Consider the following 23,037-nt stretch of genomic DNA (forward strand, 5'->3'; position numbering starts at 1 on the left):
TGGTGTTGAATTCTGTTGAAAGCTTTTCCTGCATCTATTGTGATTATTATATGGTTTTTACCCTTTCAGTGCTTGTGATTGGTCTGTTTATATTTTCTATTTCTTCCTGGTTCAGTCTTGGAAGTTTGTGCTTTTCTAATAATTTGTCCGTTTCTTCCAGGTTGTCCACTTTATTGGCATATAGTTGCTTGTAGTAAGCTCTCATCGTCCTTTGTATTAATGCAGTGTCAGTTGTTACTTCTCCTTTTTCATTTCTAAATCTGTTGATTTGAGTCTTCTCCCTTTTTTTCTTGATGAGTCTGGCTAATGGTTATCAACTTTGTTTATCTTCTCAAAGAACCAGCTTTTAGTTTTATTGATCTTTGCAATCGTTTCCTTAATTTCTTTTTCATTTATAACTGATCTGATCTTTAAGATTTCTCTCCTTCTGCTAACTTTGGGTTTCTTTTGTTCTTCTTTCTCTAATTGCTTTAGGTGTAAGGTTAGGTTGTTTATTTGAGATGTCTCTTGTTTCTTGAGGTAGGATTGTATTGCTATAAACTCCCCTTTTAGAATTGCTTTTGCTGTATCCCATAGGTTTTGGGTCATTGTGTTTTCATTGTCATTTGTTTCTAGGTATTTTTTGATTTCCTCTTTGATTTCTTCAGTGATCTCTTGGTTATTTAGTAGCATATTGTTTAGCCTCCATGTGTTTGTATTTTTTACAATATTTTTCCTGTAATTGATATCTAGTCTCATAACATTGTGGTCCGAAAAGATACTTGATACAATTTCAATTTTCTTAAATCTGCAGTTTTTTGGGGGCTTTTTTGTGGTACGCGGGCCTCTCACTATTGTGGCCTCTCCCGTTGTGGAGCACAGGCTCCGGACGCACAGGCTCAGTGGCCATGGCTCACGGGCCTAGGCGCTCTGCGGTATGTGGGATCTTCCCAGACTAGGGCACGAACCAGTGTCCCCTGCATCAGCAGGCAGACTCTCAACCACTGCGCCACCAGGGAAGCCCTAAATTTACAGTTTTGTGACCCAAGATATCATCTATCCTGGAGAATGTTCCATGGGCACTTGAGAAGAAAGTGTATTCTGTTGTTTTTGGATGGAATGTCCTATAAATATAGATTAAGTCCCTCTTATTTAATGTGTCATTTAAAGTTTGTGTTTCCTTATTTATTTTCATTTTGGATGATCTGTCCATTGGTGAAAATGGGGTGTTAAAGTCCCATACTATGATTGTGTTGCTATCGATTTCCCCTTTTATGGCTGTTAGCATTTGCCTTATGTATTGAGGTGCTTCTCTGTTGGGTGTATACATATTTACAATTGTTATACCTTCTTCTTGGATTGATCCCTTGATCATTATGTAGTGTCCTTCTTTGCCTCCTGTAATAGTCTTTATTTTATAGTCAATTTTGTCTGATATGAGAATTGCTACTCCAGCTTTCTTTTGATTTCCATTTGCATGGCATATCTTTTTCCATCCCCTCACTTTCAGTCTGTACATGTCCGTAGGTCTGAAGTGAGTCTCTTGTAAACAGCATATATACAGGTCTTGTCATACAGGTCATTCAGCCAGTCTATATCTTTTGGTGGGAGCATTTAATCCATTTACATTTAAGGTAATTATCGATATGTATGTTCCTCTTACCATTTTCTTAATTGTTTTGGGTTTATTATTGTAGGTCTTTTCCTTCTCTTGTGTTTCCTGCCTAGAGAAGGTCCTTTCACATTTGTTGTAAAGCTGGTTTGGTGGTGATGAATTCTCTTAGCTTTTGCTTGTCTGTAAAGGTTTTAATTTCTCCATCAAATCTGAATGAGATCCTTGCTGGGTAAAGTAATCTTGATTGTAGGCTTTTCCCTTTCATCACTTTAAATATGTCCTGCCACTCCCTTCTGTCTTGCAGAGTGTCTGCTGAATGATCAGCTGTTAACCTTATGGGCATTCCCTTGTATGTTATTTGTTGCTTTTCCCTTGCTGCTTTTAATATTTTTTCTTAGTATTTAATTTTTGATACTTTGATTATTATGTGTCTTAGCATGTTTCTTCTTGGATTTATCCTTTATGGGACTCTCTGCACTTCCTGGACTTGACTGACTATATCCTTTCCCATGTTAGGGAAATTTTCAACTTTAATCTCTTCAAATATTTTCTCAGACCCTTTCTTTTTCTCTTCTTCTGGGACCCCAATACTTTGAATGTTGGTGTGTTTATTGTTGTCCCAGAGGTCTCTGAGACTCTCCTCAATTCTTTTCATTCTTTTTTCTTTATTCTGCTCTGCTGTAGTTATTTCCACTATTTTATCTTCCAGGTCACTTATCCGTTCTTCTGCCTCAGTTATTCTGCTATTGACTCCTAGATAATTTTTAATTTCATTTACTGTGTTATTCATCATTGTGTGCTTGTACTTTAGTTCTTCTAGGTCCTTGTTAAATGTTTCTTGTATTTTCTCCATTCTATTTCCAAGATTTTGAATCATCTTTACTATCATTACTCTGAATTCTTTTTCAAGTAGACTGCCTATTTCCTCTTCATTTGTTTGGTCTGGTGGGTTTTTAAATTGCTCATTCATCTGCTGTGTATTTCTCTGTCTTCTCATTTTTCTTAATTTACTGTGTTTGGGGTCTCCTTTTTGCAGGCTGCAGGTTCATAGTTCCCATTGTTTTTGGTGTCTGCCCCCAGTGGGTAAGGTTGTTTCAGTGGATTGTGTAGGCCTCCTCTTGGAGGGAACTGGTGACTCCGTTCTGGTGTGTGTGGCTATATCTTGTCCTTCTGGTGGGCAGTGCCATATCCAGTGTTGTGTTTTGGAGTGTCTGTGTACTTAGTATGACTTTAGGCAGCCTCTCTGCTAATGAGTTGAGTTGTGTTCCTGTTTTGTTAGTTGTTTGTCATGGGGTGTCCAGCACTGGAGCTTTCTGGTCATTGAGTGGAGCTGGGTCTTAGCACTGAGATGGCGCTCTCTGGGAGAACTCTCGCCCATTGATATTACATGGGACCAGGAGGTCTGTGGTGGTCCAGTGTCCTGAACTTGTCTCTGTCACCTCCGAGGCTCAGGCCTGACACCCAGCTGGAGCACCAAGACCCTGTCAGCCATATGGCTCAGAAGAAAGGGAGAAAAAGAAGGAAAGAAAGAAAGAAAAAAAGAAAATAAAAAAGTTATTAAAATAAAAAAAAATTAAGAAAAGAAAAAAAAAAAGATGAGAGCAACCAAACCAATAACAAATCCACCAATGATAACAAGTGCTAAAAACTAAACTAAAATAAACATATAAATCAGAAACTAGTCAGTTTCATACAGCAAACCCCAAGTCTACAGTTGCTCCCAAAGTCCACTGCCTCAGTTTTGGGATGATTCATTGTCTATTCAGGTATTCCACAGATGCAGGGTACATCAAGTTGATTGTGGAGATTTAATCCGCTGCTTCTGAGGCTGCTGGGAGAGATTTCCCTTTCTCTTCTTTGTTTGCACAGCTTCCAGGGTTCAGCTTTGGATTGGCCCCACCTCTGCATGTAGGTCACCTGAGGGTGTCTGTTCTCTGCTCAGACAGGACAGGGTTAAAGTAGCAGCTGATTAAGGGGCTCTGGCTCACTCAGGCCGGTGGGAGGGAGGGGTACAGAATGCAGCGCAAGCCTGTGGTGTCAGAGGCTGGCGTGATGTTGCAACAGCCTGAGGCATGATGTGTGTTCTTCCGGGGAGGTTGTCCCTGGATCACAGGACCCTGGCAGTGGCGGGCTACGCAAGCTCCTGGGCAGGGAGGTGTGGATAGTGACCTTTGCCTGCACACAGACTTCTTGGTGGCTCCAGAAGCAGTGTTAGTGTTTCATGCCCGTCTCTGGTGTCCGTGCTGATAGCCACATCTTGCGACCATCTCTGGAGCTCGTTTAGGCGGTGCTCTGAGTCTCCACTCCTTGCACACCCTGAAACAATGGTCTCTTGCCTCTTAGGCAGGATCAGACTTTTCCCCAGACTCCCTACTGGCTAGCTGTCGCACACTAGTCCCCTTCAGGCTGTGTTCACACAGCCAACCCCAGTCCTCTCCCTGGGTTCTGACCTCTGAAGCCCGAGCCTCAGCTCCCAGCCCCCAGCCCCCCCTGCAGGTGAGCAGACAATCCTCTCGGGCTGGTGAGTGCTTGTCGGCACCAATCCTCTGTGCGGGAATCTCTCCCCTTTGCCCTCTGCACCCCTGTTGTTGCGCTCTCCTCCATGGCTCCGAAGCTTCTCCCCCCGGCCCCCACGCCCATAGCCCATACCTGCCAGTGAAGGGCCTTCCTAGTGTGTGGAAACTTTTCCTCCTTCACAGCTCCCTCCCAAAGGCAGGTCTCGTCCCTATTCTTTTGTCTCTGTTTTTTCTTTTTTCTTTTGCTCTACCCAGGTACGTGGGGAGTTCCTTGCCTTTTGGGAGGTCTGAATTCTTCTGCCAGCATTCAATAGGTGTTCTGTAGGAGCTGTTCCACATGTAGATGCATTTTTGATGTATTTGTGGGGAGGAAGGTGATCTCCACGTCTTACTCCTCTGCATTCTTGAAGGTCCTCCTTGAAGGGGAGTTTTGCTATAAGCCTCCATTCTCTCTATCCAATACATTTCTGACTCACTCAGCAGAATAGAAATGAATTTACTTGTAAATGTTCTTGAATAGGGAGTAGTCTGTCCATAAAAAGTCAGTATATTGAGTTTCTGTGACATTGCTGATCACTATTTTTCAACTGCTAGAATGTTCATTTCAACCTTGTTTATCTTTAAGAAAATCTAGTAATAGAGATGAAAATCATATAGCTTGTTATTTCACTAGAGAATCCCTTAAAAGATAATCTCTCTGTGCAAGATCAATTACAAGTTGTTATATGAACTTTTTTGAAATTCTAACTTGGTAGCATAAAGAAAACATTTAAGTTTACTTTTACTTCCTTACCTCCAAGGGAAGCTTGATTTCTTTTTGCTAGAAGATTGAGCTCTTGTTCAAAACATTTTAAGTGTAAGAAGGGTTGTTAATCAATTTTCAACATCTTCCTGTAAAGATGAGGGTCAAAAAAATCCATATGCAAATTTTTCTCACTTTAGGATCAGTTCCTCCTATTGCTAGCATGTTCCACGGTAGTTGATACTACTTAGTCAAAATGAATTCACCATAGCGAGTTTTAAAGAAGGTACAAACTGTCAGGTGCTTTTCCGGAGTGCCTGAGATTCCCAGTCCGGGATTCTTCCAATTCTCTGTGTGAGAACAAGAAGAGAAGGGAGGAGTTGTAGAAGAATGATTTGGAGAGAGGAGAAATTCAGGTAGGAAATAACAATCTAACTTAGATTTCCTGGAAAGTCTAGGAGGAAAAAAATCTTGATAAACACATTGTGTTCCTAGGGATTTCTCATTCCCCCCTTTTAGAAGTTTACAGTTCTGTGCTTAAAAAAAAAATCTATTGAAGACATTTTGAAAATGTCAATTACAATTTTGTATCATCTTTTCTTTCCAGGGACAGACTAGATCAATTATTTATTCATGATGATCTACTTTTCACTTTCTATAATCTGAAGGGCATGTTTACTGGCGGTTGAGAGAATTTTTAGAAGCTTTAAAGGAGAGCTTATTCTTAAATGTAGTATACACTTCAGCACCTATCTGTAATCTTGAAACAAAATGATAATTTTTTGTAACAGACAAATCTTACATCTAACAGAAAGATATGAGCAGGTAAAGGACTTCAATTATTAGAGTTTCAAGATGAATGAGAACTATGACTGCTCTTGAGTGGCCTGGAGGTGGATGATAGTACTTCAATCACAAGGTTATCAGTGAAAAAAGAAGGAAAGATGGAAACGATGAAAAGACTGCTTGAGGAAGCATATATTGCTTACAATGGAAATGAAAGATGAAAAAATATAACAGAGAACTCTAGGCCAGTGAACTTGTCACAGAAAACAAGTAGAAAAGACACAGTAACTTTCTAACAGTTATAGTAGAAAAAAAGAGTGAGGAAAACAGACATTTTTCAAAAGGGAATAAGAGCTGTTATATATTTGACAGATCTTACAGGAAAAAGAGATCAGGGTCATAGTATTAAAACTTTGAGGCTGGATTAATAATATTCATGAATCAAACATTTCCTATAACCAGAATCCATAGAGTTTTATAACTTTCAAATGAATTTTAAAATATAGCTCTTATTTAAAAAAAAGTTCTCAGGCATCATATTTATGGCTTAAAATGAGGATTGTATGTATTTACATTTCCTCTCTTCCAAGCTTATCTCACTGAAATAGTGTTAATTATGTACAAAGGGGAATAAATATATTACAAAACTGATAACTGAAAGGGAATTGGGTTATTAGTGACCAACAGCAGATATATTTCTTAAGAACAGAGTAATAGAGATAGAAAAGGAAAGGGGGTGGGTCAAAATAGAGAACACTGCAGCTAAAATATACATTAAATAAGGCAGCCTCAAAAGTAGGTATTTTCATATTGGCAGATCTCTGAGAATGATTAGGCCCTCAACCATAGCCAGCAGGAGGAGGCTGTGACTCCTGCATCATTTAAATAATGAGTTTAGAGTACTTGTGAACTATGTATGGAAGAGAGGTCCAGATAGTCTCCCATTCCTGTGCTCGCAGAGACAGTGTATTACATAGGAAATCAGGCTTAAGAATAATATCTGTTTTCTAAGAAATTGAGTCATCTTTCAATGGAATGCAAAAGATAGCTTAAAATTTTTAAAATACATATTTTTCAGGAATAGAATCAAAATAATGCCTGGCACATAAATTTGAAATAAATTTCTAGAGTGTAGAGAAAAGAAAAAAATGAAGAGATGAGGATATCAGAAAAGTTAACAAACACAGGGAATCAGTCCAGCATAACCTATATCCAAATAACACACATTCTATAAAAAGAAAATAGAAAAAATAATGACACAATGGGGAGACAAAGGGAGAAACTAAACATAAAAATAATAGTAAAAACTTTTGAGAAATGAATAATCTATAGAGAGATGTGCCTAATGAGTGTGAAACAGAATGTCCACATCTAGATATATTCCTGTGGAATTTCCTTACATCAAAAGTAATTGGGAGATTAGATTTGACATAAATACACTACCATGTGTAAAATAGATAGCTAGTGGGAACCTGCGGTATAGCACAGGGAACTCAGCTCGGTGTTCTTTGATGACCTAGCTGGGTGGGTGGGTGGGAGATCAAAGAGAGAGGGGATATATGTATACATATAGCTGATTCACTTCGTCGTACAGCAGAAACTAACACAACATTGTAAAGCAATTATACTCCAATTAAAATAATGTATAGATACAACTTATACAATTTTGAGAAATAAAGATTCATTTACCTAAAATGAAATATAAATTGAACTGGCATCACATTTTATCAGTAACCCTGGATGCTAAAGAGGGTGGAGAGTAGCCATCTACAACCCACTGGTTGTATGTCCTTGGACAAGTTACTTAACCTCTCTCTGCTTTAAGAGAGAAGAATCCATTTGGCCTTGAACTTTGGAATGGCAAAGCTTGCCCTTTGAATGGCAAAGTTTTAGTGAAAAATATTATATTTCCCTCCCTAAATCGAATTATACTATTTTTTACTGAAATTAATAATCGATGAGGAGTATTTTTAAGTTAATTATCAGTGTTTTACAAATACTTGAGCAAAAATTTAAATGTAATTTAAGGGAAACAGATTTCTGAAAGGAAGCAAAACCAATTGTACAGAAATGATTTTTAAAAAATTAAAATAACTTTGTTAACCACCAGAAAAATACAATGGAAAAGAAGCAGAATGTTCTCCTTATTAAGATGAGATAATTTTTAAAAAGGAGAACTAAGTGCTGATTATGGTTCTGTGTTGTATTGGAGGCATTATAATACATCTTTGGAAAGAGTTGAGTAGGAGCCAAGGTGGGTGAGTGAGGGATCAGAGAGCAAACTTTGGGTTTTGTGTAAATCTATGAATTTAAGCTAGCATGTTTGAAAATTTCCCAATACAGCAAATCTGCATCACAATTGTGATAAGCCCATAGAATGAATAAATTACCTATATGCCTAATTTGTTTCATTTTGATTAAAATCCTTCCTGGACAAAATCACTGTCTGACATAAAGTGATATAAAAAGCTACTTTCCAGGTACCGTGGGTAAGTTGGTCATTAAGGGAAGTGGTATAGTCTGTTAAAATGATTTTCCTCCCTCTATAATAGCCCAGGAAGATTATGCATAACCCAAAGTAGGAGTTGAACAAGTAGTCTGTTGACTATTATGTTAAATTAACATAATAACTATCTTATGAGCAAAATTTTTAATTTTGTATTTTCAGAGTCATTTTAAGTACCAACAACAGTTGGCTCAATTGCATTTATAAAACCTAAAGTCAATATTTCATACCTTGATGTTATAAATGTGACAATATAGTAAGTAGAGGTTAAATAGTGGTAGAGATAAGATAGTATCTACTAAAGGAGCATAAATTTCCTAGTCTTACATAAACAAAAGAGTTATGGCCTATATCTGATCCTAAAGAAATAGAAATTTAAATATGTTTATATAAATGAAACTAGCAAACAGAATAAATAAAAAGGAATATCTAATTAAGAAAACTTGGAGAGCAATAGAGAAGGATAATTTTGGATGCCATATGAGAGTTAAGTACAATTTCTTTAGATGTAGAACTAAAATATATTCTGCCTAAATTTGATAATTAAGAGATGACAAATAACATTTTAAAAAAACTAATACAAAGGTGCAATTTAGGTGATCAAACAACAAGGACTTTATAAGTGTTCATTTTGGGGCAGGCCTAGATTTAACTATTGAAGAGCCCAGGGTAAGAAGACACGTAACATGCATTTAAGTATTTTAAATTTATTAAGTTAATATAAACTGTTAAATAAAATATAATCTATTTTTGTAGACTAATATACCTTCACAACCAAAAAAAGAAAAACTTATGGGTAAAAGTCTTGTTTCTATATGGCTGAAATTTAGCAATTAACCATGGCAATGAACTCATTCATTGTATATGTCTCATTGTTGGGTTGGTGATATTTAATGAGCAGTAAAATAGAGACACACATACTTCACAAATTATTATATATTTATTTCCTAAAATTTATCTGATTATTTGAGCAAGATACTAATTTTGTTACTTTAATCAAGAGTTTAATATAACTAGAGTTCTATTGTAATGCCAAATTAAACAACCTTTTTTGAGTTTTTGTGGTTCTCACATAGTATTTTTAAATAATTAGTTTAATTAGGAGAAATTTCATTTGGCTGAGGTAGCAGCATCTGATATTAATTACGTTTAAAGTGATACTTAGAAGCTAAAATGAAATTTACAGTTATGTTAAAACATTGCAACAGAGTCTGCCGTAGATACTGTTGGTGTCAAGCTAGATCCTCTTTTCTGCTCTTTATACCTATTTTGTCACAATTCACACATGCCCCCTCCTCTGGTGAATTGTCTTTGACCAAATGATAGCTAACTTGCCTGGGTGGACACACTCCTTCCCCCATCTCCACCCCCAGCAAACTAGGGTTGTACAGAAGGCCAGTCCCTTGTCATAAGTTGGAGCTAAATATGTGGTGCTATTTGTGCTGCTGAGACCATGTTCTTGTTAACTTTTTACCTCCTGCCTAATCCAGTTTCCCTCATTCCCCTCCTCTGCAAAAATAGAACTCAATGTATCACTTGAACAAGAATCCCCATTTGAGTCTGCTTCTACGAGATGCAATTTAAGACAGGGTCCAATATAATAGATTACCACAAATAAATTTAAGATATTTTATTTTAAGATATTTTAATTTTATGTAAAACACCATTTTCACATCATATATCATAATTTTCACCGTTTCTTAAAGCTGTGTCTAGATGCATGAAGGAAGGTAAAGAATAATCATTTTTACTTTTCATACCTGTCACATCTGGACCTAAGCGTTACAAATGCAAGAGTCCTATAAACTCTTTAAGATTGCAGTTGATGATTATAAGCAATGGTTGATAATAGTGTTCTAAATGGTGAGTACCTCTGAAACAACTAAAGGAGACATGAAAGACATAAAAAAGAATGCCCCGTGTAAGACCTGGAATCGTGCTTATAGTTGAGCTCATTAAACACAGTGGCACTTAAGATATTTTTCCCAGTGAATAGGTGATAATTTTAGAATTCTGATATAATAACTGAGATTATAAGGAATAGATAGAAAAAAGAAAAACGCCATGGAGTCTTAGAATGCACATAGAATACTGTGATGCTTTACTACGTTAATTTATGATAAAAAAGGACTAGATTCAATGGGCATGTCTGAGGTTTGAAAAGTAAATTTGGCTGTTTTTCACATGCTTTTGAGTTACACTGTATTTTCAGAAGATTGTGGTTAAAGAAAAGAGTAGTAGATTGGGACTTTGGACACCTAGTATCTTGTCCCAATTTTGTAATCTACTTCTATGATTTCAGGCAAATCAACTCAATGTGTATAAAAGACAACTAGCAAGTATCTGCTTCCCTATCACCTCCAGCCCCATCCTGCTACTTCCCTGTGTGTGAGTGGGTGGGTGATTGTATTAGTTGGAAATGTATCAGAGTTGACAAAAGCACATCAAATCGGCTATAATATTTGTGTTACAAAAGTCATGAGTCATGACTCTGTTCTGCATCAGGAAAAATAGCACATTTGTTATTTAAAACACAAATGAAAATGGCAATAATTTTTTTAAAACCTGTAATCTACCCCCACGGGTTCACACATTTTCCCAGCCACCATGGCCTCAATCACATGAAGTTCTTAGACTTCAGGACAACTGTCAACTCTGTGTTTCCACAAAAGTATAGTATATTCAAAGATCTGCCAACTCTCAAGAAATATGCTTTCATAAATTATCTCTTAAATCTATTATATGAAACTACTTTTCACTTATTCTCAATTTTTCCCAAAACAGGTTAGAAACATATTCTTTTTCCATGTACTATCTTTAATCTATCTCTGCTGTACTCTCTTGGTTATGATATCCTTCAAATTAGTTAACAAAAGTATGGAAAATGTCCTTTACAAAGAGGTTTGAATGTAGTATAGTAAATTAAATATTGAAATACTTCAACCCTTACAGAATGTTTAAGATAATCAAATATGTCTCAGAAGTGAGATTTGAATGAATAAATCTTAGAATAGATTTGATTCAAGAAAGAGTAGGCATGTACTTTTGCAAGTCTTTCATTAGGCCTACAATTCAGTACCTTTCCACAAGAGATTGTTCTAAGTGTGTTTCATTGAGATTAGTACATAAGTGGGAAAAAATGGCTTGGATCACAAATGTTCAAAACAAAAGGGAATTTTTGCCTATTGAAACCATTCAAGTTGACAGGGAGTTATTCTCATTTTTATTGGTTTGATGACAATAAAATGGTGATGTTTTTTACTCTTAAGTCCAATATGCCCAGTGTTATTTTAAATTGTTCTCTAACACTGAGATTATTGCCTTAAGAGACACATTATTTCTGTCAAGGTACTTTCAAATAAATCAGTACAATATGCATTTTTCTGCAAAAACAGTGATATTTTCTATGGGCCTTAACTCCTATGAAACTGTAATTTACCTACTAAAAGAAAACTTTCATTATTGCATCTAAAAGAATATTGTTTATTATAAATTTAAATATCCTGGGATATATGATGATGAAGTCATTCTTGACTATTGTTGTAAATTCTAGAATTTAGTTCATGTGCTCTTGGAACTTTTGTATTGTCAATTTTAAAACAACTCAATTTTGTGGTCCACGTTATTTTAGAATGTATTTCGTGTTTTTCCAAATGATGGTCATGCCAACCACATATAGCATCCTTGATTTTAGCCATTCAGACTGAAGACTGCTTTTATTGTGAGAAACACTACGCATTCTAAAGACCACCAAAATTAATATTGATTATGCCATATAAAATATACCTTCAGGGCTTCCCTGGTGGCACAGTGGTTGAGAGTCCGCCTGCCGATGCAGGGGACACGGGTTTGTGCCCCAGTCCGGGAAGATCCCACATGCCGTGGAGCGGCTAGGCCCGTGAGCCATGGCCGCCGAGCCTGCGCGTCCAGAGCCTGTGCTCCGCAATGGGAGAGGCCACAGCAGTGAGAGGCCTGCATACCGCAAAAAACAAAAACAAAAACAAACAAACAAACAAATATATATACCTTCAATTGGACCATTCTCATTTGTACACTATCACACAGTGGAAATCCATCCAGTTGCTTTTGCGTAACACAGTAAACATTGGATTTTGTGAGGAAAGTACTCTGGCACTTTCTGTTGGTTAAGTACTTTACCAACATTTAAGCCTTAACCACAAACCGTAAGGTATTACTCTCCATATCTTGTATGGGAGGAGAGAGTATCTCAGAGAAATTAAGCTTTAATTATCTTACCAAAGTTTATATATCTAAAAAATTGCATAAAATGCATACAAATTAAAATTTTGTACTTCTCCCATTATACCACACTACATTATGTTCCTTGTATTAATCAAAGTATGAAATCAGAAACACTTTACCTAATATACCATGAGTTCTTTACTGGAACAAGTGTATTTTATTCCCCCACCAATAATTATTGTTTGCTGCCTTTCTTAGTGGATACAAGCAAATAAAAACTTCTGGAATGTTTTACTTGCAATGATCATTGTTTAAGGGTGTTTTGTAACTTAAAGTTCAGATTGTCTCTTTCTTTAATGAAATGGAATTTTCCCACATATGGTCTAGATAAAATATATCAGATTATGGAGTACTATTCTTCATTTGAATGTGACTACTAGACATGTCCAAATAGATATCCCATGAGCAACTTAGAACCTAGATAGTCATGAACACTTACCACATTTTCTTCCCTTTCAGTCATCCCCCTCCCTCTATTAAATACAGACCTGGCACCTAACAGTATAGCCCCCAAACCAGTGCCCATTCCATATATCCAGGACTCATGTCATAGTAGTTATGAAATAGTTTGAATATCACCTTTAAGAATATTCTATTAATGAAAGCACTACAAAATTCAAAACACACATTTCAAAAATTTTGTTTTCTTTTATCCATTTCAAATGAGTTTCCATTTCTTCTAATATTGCATGTCAGTAAATCAGGATTCTGACCTTTTCTCTTCAATTGTATTTTTTTTCCAGGATTCACTACTTAATAATTGGATGACAATAGATCCCTAATTAGTGTCCTTATTTCTCTTTTATTGTTCCTTGGTCTTTCTTATATACTTCTTCAAAGTTAATTTTGTGAAGCACAGTCCTTTGATGAGAAATCTTTTAGGATTTTTCATGATTATTCAAAATATATCATCCAATATTTTTATCTTGGCCATTTGTGTTTTCTTTTTTTTTTTTGAATTTTAGAATTTTATTTATTTATTTATTTATACAGCAGGTGCCATTTGTGTTTTCTGTTGTAACCCCTAAATGTATTTCCATTATTAATCTTCATTATTACCCTTCCATATCTCTGCATCAATTAAATGAACCATCCTCTTTGCTATAAGCTTCTCTTACTCTTCTACTCATCAACCTGTATCATTGTTCATGTTTCCACCACTTGCTGCGTTTTTATCCTAAATATCCACATATCCAAATTCTAACCTTGAACAAACAGCTAAAATATGTTGAATTACTGACATCCTTCTTTGTTTCCTTTGCTCAGAATAGTCTCATTCTCCTCTGAATTTCTATGATCCCTGTATATAGTATCTCCTTTGTGGCATTTATTACCTTTGCAATTATAGTGCAATTTTGATTATCCGTGCTATAGTTCGTATCTATTGTATAATGAATGAGATCCTCCGTTAGAGTCTTTAAGCACAAGGTCCTAATCCAGGTCATTTTGTATCATTCCTAATGCCTAACACAGTGCCTGCCACAGAGTAAGCAATCAAATAATATTGGCTAAATTGATAACTGTCACCCTATATATGTATCATTAATCAGTAGTTTAAAAATAAATGGTGGAACAATGTAGTTATTTTATTAATTTCTTTTAACTAAAAATACCTATAAATATTAAAACTCTATTATAAGAAAAAATATAAGTAGTAATGTGATATCCTATTGGTTATATTTAATAGTCTCATCACTCTTTTAGATGCTTTTATGTTTTCAATTTGCTTTTCTTGGGTCATATATCAACTCCACTCATGATCTGTATACCAATAAATGTCTTTTAAAAAAACAGCTTTAATAAAATATGATTGATATGCTCAAAAATTACACATATTTAATGTATACAAGTTGATGTGTTTGAACATATGTGTACATCCATGAAGGCATCACCACAGTCAAACCTCCAAAAGTTCCTTCTTTACATTTTTTAATTTTTTTGTAGTGAGAACACAACATGAGACTTACCCTCTTAAATTTTTAAGTGCACAATATAGTATTGTTGACTATAGGCACTACGCTGTACCACAGATACCTAGAACTAATTCTTCCTGCATATCTGAAACTTTATACCAGGTGAAAAACAACTCCACATTTCCCATATCCACTGGCACTGGTAGCCACCATTCTACTTTCTGTTTCTATGAGTATGACCATTCTATGTATCTCATATAAGTGGAGACATGCAGTATTTGTCTTTTTATGACTGGTTTATTTCACTTAGCATAATGCCCTCCAGGTTTATCCATGCTGTCACAAACAGCAGAATTCCCTTGTTTTTAAAGGCTGAAAAATATTCTAAGATATGTATAGGTATATATATCACATTTTCTTTATTTATTCATCCGTCAAGGGACATTTGAGTTGTTTTCATAACGTGGCTATTGTAAGTAGTGTTGCAATTAACATGAGAGTGCAAATATCTCTTCAGGTTTCTGACTTCAATTCTTTCAGATAAATATCTAGAAGGGGGATTGCTGGATCATGTTATAATTCTGTTTAATTTTTTGAGAAACCTCCATGTTGTTTTCCATTGAAGCTGCATAATTTTACATTCCCACCAACATTAAAAAGCGTTGCAATTTTTCTACACCCTCGCTAGCACTTATCTTTTTTTCATAATAGCCATCGTAACTAACAGGTATGAGGTGATATCTCATTTTGGTTTTGATATGCAGTTCCCTAATAATTAGTGATGTTGAACATCTTTTCATGTACCCATTGGCAATCTTTATATCTTCTTTGGAGAAATGCCTATTCAAGTACTTGGCCCAGGTAAAATCAGGTTACTTTTGTTTTGTTTTGTTTTGTTTTTGGCACTGCATTTTAGGACTTCTTTCTCCTATATTTTGGAAATTAACCCTATATCAGATATATGGCTTCCAAATGTTTTCTCCCACTCCATAAGTTGCCTTTCTATTTTGTTGATTGTCTCCTTTACTGTGCAGAAGCTTTTTAGTTTTAATGTAGTCCCACTTGTCTATTTTTGCTTTTGTTGCTTGTGCTTTGGTGTCATGTCTAAGAAATCATTGCCAAATCAACATCAAGAAGCATTTCTCCTAAGTTTTATTCTAGAAGTTTTACAATTTCAGGTCTTATGTTTAAGTCTTTAATCCATTTTGACTTTATTTTTGTACATGGGGTATGATAAAGTCAACATTCTTTCTTTTGCATGTGGATATCTAGTCTTCCCAACACCATTTATTGAAGAGCCTGTCTTTTCTCCATTGCATATTCTTGGTACCCTGTGGAAGATCAGTTAACCATATATGTGTGGGTTTAATTCTGGGTTAAAGTACATGATTATTCAGAAGATGAGTACCACTCTTATACATATGAATGCATTTTTATGTAGCAAAATTCCACAACTCAGTCATTAAGTCAACAAGTAGCTATGAGTACAATATTTAATTTCAGGAATATAAAAATAAAATTTAGTTCATCGCCTTCAATTATATACAGTAAGCTAGATGAAGACTGGCAGAGTATTTTCTAGTAATTATTTGACCTAATGCATAGAATACTATAATTTTTTATGAGTAAATTAATGCACCAGGCTCTTTATTTATAGCCTTGCAATGCTGCAATAAACGTTTTCTTTATTTGTGAATTGTTATTCTAAAGAGTCTGAAAAGAAGTCAGTGTCACAATTTTCTCATTACCTCATTCCACTTGATAACAGTAAATTGTTTCAACAAATAGTTTCCCTGACCAATAACTAGAATTTCTAAATTAAAGATGTTTTAATCTGGTTTTAAAAACCATTTGATATTTTCAGCTCTGTTAATAATCAGTTTTGCTTCTCCTCATTACTATGAATAAAAAAAAGCTGTTTAAATTTTTTGGAAATGAATAAGCGTTGTGGGCCCTTTCCAAAGAAACAGTTTTTAAATGTTTTAACCTAACAATTTACATCAGCCCAATATTTAATAAGACCCACATTGTAAAGCATCTTACAGATCTGACCGTAGACCATCCTGCTTTCCTTAAAAAATATACAAGTCTAGTTTTATTGGTGGTGTCTTTTTCTTTTTTATTTCTTTTTTTTTTGATAGAGTGTCTGTGTTTGTGTGTGTGTGTGTGTGTGTGTGTGTGTGTGTGTGTGAATGCATATGCGTAGCGATGTTTCCCTCATGATCCTTAGTTTTGTCTTAATTTTTCCATTGGAGAAAATTGACACCCATTACCTCAGTTCTTTCCTGTCACTATTAGAAAAAAACAAATAAAAACATGTCTTTTTGTCATTATCATTTCCTCAATATTTGGTAGAGATGGGGAAGGAGATCAAAAGGAAACATTTTAAGTTTGACTAAAACCAAATTAAGTTATCTTTATAAGGGATGAATTTATAGACATATTTACAGTTTTCAGTGAAATGTACACTTCAAAGCCAACTAGTCAAATATTTACATTAGATTTATTTTTTTCTAAATTATATTTGCCCTTTGCTTTTTTATGCACCTACCCCCTACCAGCACCAATGAGGTTCCCAAAATACAGAATTAATAAACAAATAAAAATGGATTATGAAAGAAACAATGACATTCGCTGTGTTCATTGTGATTATATTTATTGCAATTTAACAACACTAAAAATGTCACTACGCCACTGTGTCCCTGTTTTAGGCACTCACATAAACAGATTGCACACAAATCTGCAATGTGGGCTCATTGTAATGCTGAGGAACTTACCACATGAAATTTACTAAAAGACAGATATTCAGACTGTTCTCCATTGCATAGACATGCTTTGTGTTAATAAAGAAGAGTGTGTAACACTCATCATTACTCAATATGACCAAAATTCCAGTGGTAACCCTGTATTGAAAAGGCCTGACCCCGTCACAGTTTATATGTATACTAAAATATGACAGAAGATATATCTCATTCCAGTTCCATGAGAGTATAAGAAAAATCAGCAAGGCCACAATCGTTTTTATGAAGGCTGTGCTTTTCACAGTATTCTATGAAAGGAAACAAAATAAGTTATATTGGGGGTATTGTAATAGTCCCGACATAATATTATAAGAGCATGAGAAATTATACCTTTTAGAAGGAGAAAGAAGGAAATATAGAGAAGAAATAAATTAGGTGATCAAGAATTTTCTGAATCAAAGACCAAATATTACCAAAGGTAGTATTCAAAAGATAATAATTATACCACATACAGGGAGGGGGTTGATATGTTACTCATTAACATAGGCATTCTGAATACGCATTGCATTAGATTTTTTGCATCTGTCTTTATTCAAACAATAAACTACTCTTTATTTTTTTATACAGGCTAGACTTTTCACGCATAATATTGTACTTTGATCCCTCAAATAACCTATATATGACAGATTCAGTTGTTAATGTATCAACTGAACAACGATGACAATGGTGTAGCCATGCTACTAGGGAAAACATCAACTCTCACCTAAGTTGTTTCCATTTCTTGTGGAAGGCTCTTCCCTGGCCTGTGGCTCATAAGAGTTTTTGCATTGGCCTCAGTCTAAAGCCATTTCAGTCACATAGACTTCCTCTTACTTGGACAGTCTTTCCAAGTAAATTGAGAGTAGAGTGATTGTATGATAATGAAATGTTCTAATATAATGCACATAGTTGAGACCTTATAAAGCTCCAATTTTTCCTATGAATGCACTCTATTTAGAGATGAAAAAGCAATATGGTGGCCCTCTGTTATCTGTCTAGGTTTGTACAGAAAGGTGAGGAAACGATGCCAGTCTCCATGGTAACAGGATGTGACTGACAGATCTTGTCATGGAAGGAAAGTGGTTTATTAGGAGATGTATGAAAGTTTTCACACCCATACCAGGTTGATTTGGACCTAGCCCTAGGAAAGAAGCACACCTACAGAAAGGACAATTCAGTATTTTATCATTCATTTTTTGGCTCAGTGAGAAGAGAAGCATCATTATAAAATAAATATCTGTTACTAAATGTTTAACAAAAATTTTCAATACATTCTCAGGAATGTATATTTAAGATTGGTGTACATTTTTTTTTTTTTTTTTTTTTTTAAACATCTTTATTGGGGTATAATTGCTTTACAATGGTGTGTTAGTTTCTGCTTTACAACAAAGTGAATCAGCTATACATATACATATGTTCCCATATGTCTTCACTCTTGCGTCTCCCTCCCTCCCACTCTCCCCATCCCACCCTTCCAGGCTGTCACAAAGCACCGAGCTAATATCCCTGTGCCTTGCGGCTGCTTCCCCCCAGCTATCTACCTTACTACGTTTGTTAGTGTGTATATGTCCATGACTCTCTCTCGCCCTGTCAAAACTCACCCTTCCCCCTCCCCATATCCTCAAGTCCGTTCTCCAGTAGGTCTGCGTCTCTATTCCTATCTTACCCCTAGGTTCTTCATGACATTTTTTTCCCTTAAATTCCATATATATGTGTTAGCATACGGTATTTGTCTTTTTCTTTCTGACTTACTTCACTCTGTATGACAGATTCTAGGTCTATCCATCTCATTACAAATACCTCAATTTCATTTCTTTTTAAGGCTGAGTAATATTCCATTGTGTATATGTGCCACATCTTCTTTATCCATTCATCCGATGATGGGCGCTTAGGTTGTTTCCATGTCCTGGCTATTGTAAATAGAGCTGCAATGAACATTTTGGTACATGACTCTCTTTGAATTTTGGTTTTCTCAGGGTATATTCCAAGTAGTGGGATTGCTGGGTCATATGGTAATTCTATTTGTAGTTTTTTAAGGAACCTCCATACTGTTCTCCACAGTGGCTGAACCAATTCACATTCCCACCAGCAGTGCAAGAGTGTCCCCTTTTCTCCACACCCTCTCCAGCATTTATTGTTTCTAGATTTTTTGATGATGGCCATTCTGACTGGTGTGAGATGATATCTCATTGTAGTTTTGATTTGCATTTCTCTAATGATTAATGATGTTGAGCATTCTTTCATGTGTTTGTTGGCATTCTGTATATCTTCTTTGGAGAAATGTCTATTTAGGTCTTCTGCCCATTTTTGGATGGGGTTGTTTGTTTTTTTGTTATTGAGCTGCATGAGCTGCTTGTAAATTTTGGAGATTAATCCTTTGTCAGTTGCTTCATTTGCAAATGTTTTCTCCCATTCTGAGGGTTATCTTTTGGTCTTGGTTATGGTTTCCTTTGCTGTGCAAAAGCTTTGAAGTTTCATTAGGTCCCATTTGTTTATTTTTGTTTTTATTTCCATTACTCTAGGAGGTGGGTCAGAAAGGATCTTGCTGTGATTTATGTCATAGAGTGTTCTTCCTATGTTTTCTTCTAAGAGTTTGATAGTTTCTGGCCTTACATTTAGGTCTTTAATCCATTTTGAGCTTATTTTTGTGTATGGTGTTAGGGAGTGATCTAATCTCATACTTTTACATGTACCTGTCCAGTTTTCCCAGCACCATTTATTGAAGAGGCTGTCCTTTCTCCACTGTACATTCCTGCCTCCTTTATCAAAGATAAGGTGTCCATATGTGCGTGGGTTTATCTCTGGGCTTTCTATCCTGTTCCACTGATCTATCTTTCTGTTTTTGTGCCAGTACCATACTGTCTTGATTACTGTTGCTTTGTAATATAGTCTGAAGTCAGGGAGCCTGATTCCTCCAGCTCCTTTTTTCGTTCTAAAGATTGCTTTGGCTATTCGGGGTCTTTTGTGTTTCCATACAAATTGCGAAATTTTTTGTTCTAGTTCTGTGAAAAATGCCAGTGGTAGTTTGATAGGGATTGCATTGAATCTGTAGATTGCTTTGGGTAGTAGAGTCATTTTCACAATGTTGATTCTTCCCATCCAAGAACATGGTATATCTCTCCATCTATTTGTATCATCTTTAATTTCTTTCATCAGTGTCTTATAATTTTCTGCATACAGGTCTTTCGTATCCTTAGGTAGGTTTATTCCTAGATATTTTATTCTTTTTGTTGCAATGGTAAATGGGAGTGTTTTCTTGATTTCACTTTCAGATTTTTCATCATTAGTATATAGGAATGCCAGAGATTTCTGTGCATTAATTTTGTATCCTGCTACTTTACCAAATTCATTGATTAGCTCTAGTAGTTTTCTGGTAGCATCTTTAGGATTCTCTATGTATAGTATCATGTCATCTGCAAACAGTGACAGCTTTACTTCTTCTTTTCCGATTTGGATTCCTTTTATTTCCTTTTCTTCTCTGATTGCTGTGGCTAAAACTTCCAAAACTATGTTGAATAAGAGTGGTGAGAGTGGGCAACCTTGTCTTGTTCCTGATCTTAGTGGAAATGCTTTCAGTTTTTCACCATTGAGGATGATGTTTGCTGTGGGCTTGTCATATATGGCTTTTATTATGTTTAGGAAAGTTCCCTCTATGCCTACTTTCTGGAGGGTTTTTATCATAAATGGGTGTTGAATTTTGTCGAAAGCTTTCTCTGCATCTATTGAGATGATCATATGGTTTTTCTCCTTCAATTTGTTAATATGGTTTATCACATTGATAGATTTGCGTATATTGAAGAATCCTTGCATTCCTGGAATAAACCCCACTTGATCATGGTGTATGATCCTTTTAATGTGCTGTTGGATTCTGTTTGCTAGTATTTTGTTGAGGATTTTTGCATCTATGTTCATCAGTGATATTGGCCTGTAGTTTTCTTTCTTTGTGACATCCTTGTCTGGTTTTGGTATCAAGGTGATGGTGGCTTCGTAGAAGGAATTTGGGAGTGTTCCTCCCTCTGCTATATTTTGGAAGAGTTTGAGAAGGATAGGTGTTAGCTCTTCTCTAAACGTTTGATAGAATTCACCTGTGAAGCCATCTGGTCCTGGGCTTTTGTTTGTTGGAAGGTTTTTAATCACAGTTTCAATTTCAGTGCTTGTGATTGGTCTGTTCATATTTTCTATTTCTTCCTGATTCAGTCTTGGCAGGTTGTGCATTTCTAAGAATTTGTCCATTTCTTCCAGATTGTCCATTTTATTGGCATAGAGTTGCTTGTAGTAATCTCTCATGATCTTTTGTATTTCTGCAGTGTCAGTTGTTACTTCTCCTTTTTCATTTCTAATTCTATTGATTTGAGTCTTCTCCCTTTTTTTCTTGATGAGTCTGGCTAGTGGTTTATCTATTTTGTTTATCTTCTCAAAGAACCAGCTTTTAGTTTTATTGATCTTTGCTATTGTTTCCTTCATTTCTTTTTCATTTATTTCTGATCTGATTTTTATGATTTCTTTCCTTCTGCTAGCTTTGGGGCTTTTTTGTTCTTCTTTCTCTAATTGCTTGAGGTGCAAGGTTAGGTTGTTTATTCGAGATGTTTCCTGCTTCTTAAGGTGGGCTTGTATTGCTATAAACTTCCCCCTTAGAACTGCTTTTGCTGCATCCCATAGGTTTTGGGTCGTTGTGTCTCCATTGTCATTTGTTTCTAGGTATTTTTTTATTTCCTCTTTGATTTCTTCAGTGATCACTTCATTATTAAGTAGTGTATTGTTTAGCCTCCATGTGTTTGTATTTTTTACAGATCTTTTCCTGTAATTGATATCTAGTCTCATGGCGTTGTGGTCGGAAAAGATACTTGATACAATTTCAGTTTTCTTAAATTTACCAAGGCTTGATTTGTGACCCAAGATATGATCTATCCTGGAGAATGTTCCATGAGCACTTGAGAAAAATGTGTATTCTGTTGTTTTTGGATGGAGTGTCCTATAAATATCAATTAAGTCCATCTTGTTTAATGTATCATTTAAAGCTTGTGTTTCCTTATTTATTTTCATTTTGGATGATCTGTCCATGGGTGAAAGTGGGGTGTTAAAGTCCCCTACTATGAATGTGTTACTGTTGATCTCCCCTTTTATGGTTGTTAGTATTTGCCTTATGTATTGAGGTGCTCCTATGTTGGGTGCATAAATATTTACAATTGTTATATCTTCTTCTTGGATCGATCCCTTGATCATTATGTAGTGTCCTTCTTTGTCCCTTTTAATAGTCCTTATTTTAAAGTCTATTTTGTCTGATATGAGAATTGCTACTCCAGCTTTCTTTTGGTTTCCATTTGCATGGAATATCTTTTTCCATCCCCTTACTTTCAGTCTGTATGTGTCTCTAGGTCTGAAGTGGGTCTCTTGTAGACAGCATATATAAGGGTCTTGTTTTTGTATCCATTCAGCCAATCTGTGTCTTTTGGTGGGAGCATTTAGTCCATTTACATTTAAGGTAATTATTGATATGTATGTTCCTATTTCCATTTTATATATTGTTTTGGGTTCGCTACTATAGGTCATTTCCTACTCTTGTGTTTCGTGTCTAGAGAAGTTCCTTTAGCATTTGTTGTAAAGCTGGTTTGGTGGTGCTGAACTCTCTCAGCTTTTGCTTGTCTGTAAAGGTTTTAATTTCTCCATCAAGTGTGAATGAGATCCTTGCTGGGTAGAGTAGTCTTGGTTTCAGGCTATTCTCCTTCATCACTTTCAGTATGTCCTGCCACTCCCTTCTGGCTTGTAGGGTTTCTGCTGAGAGATCAGCTGTTAACCTTATGGGGATTCCCTTGTGTGTTATTTGTTGTTTTTCCCTTGCTGCTTTTAATATGCTTTCTTTGTATTTAATTTTTGACAGTTTGATTAATATGTGTCTTGGCGTGTTTCTCCTTGTATTTATCCTGTATGGGACCCTCT

This window comes from Phocoena sinus, chromosome 6, assembly GCF_008692025.1.
Source record: "Phocoena sinus isolate mPhoSin1 chromosome 6, mPhoSin1.pri, whole genome shotgun sequence".
NCBI lineage: Eukaryota > Metazoa > Chordata > Mammalia > Artiodactyla > Phocoenidae > Phocoena > Phocoena sinus.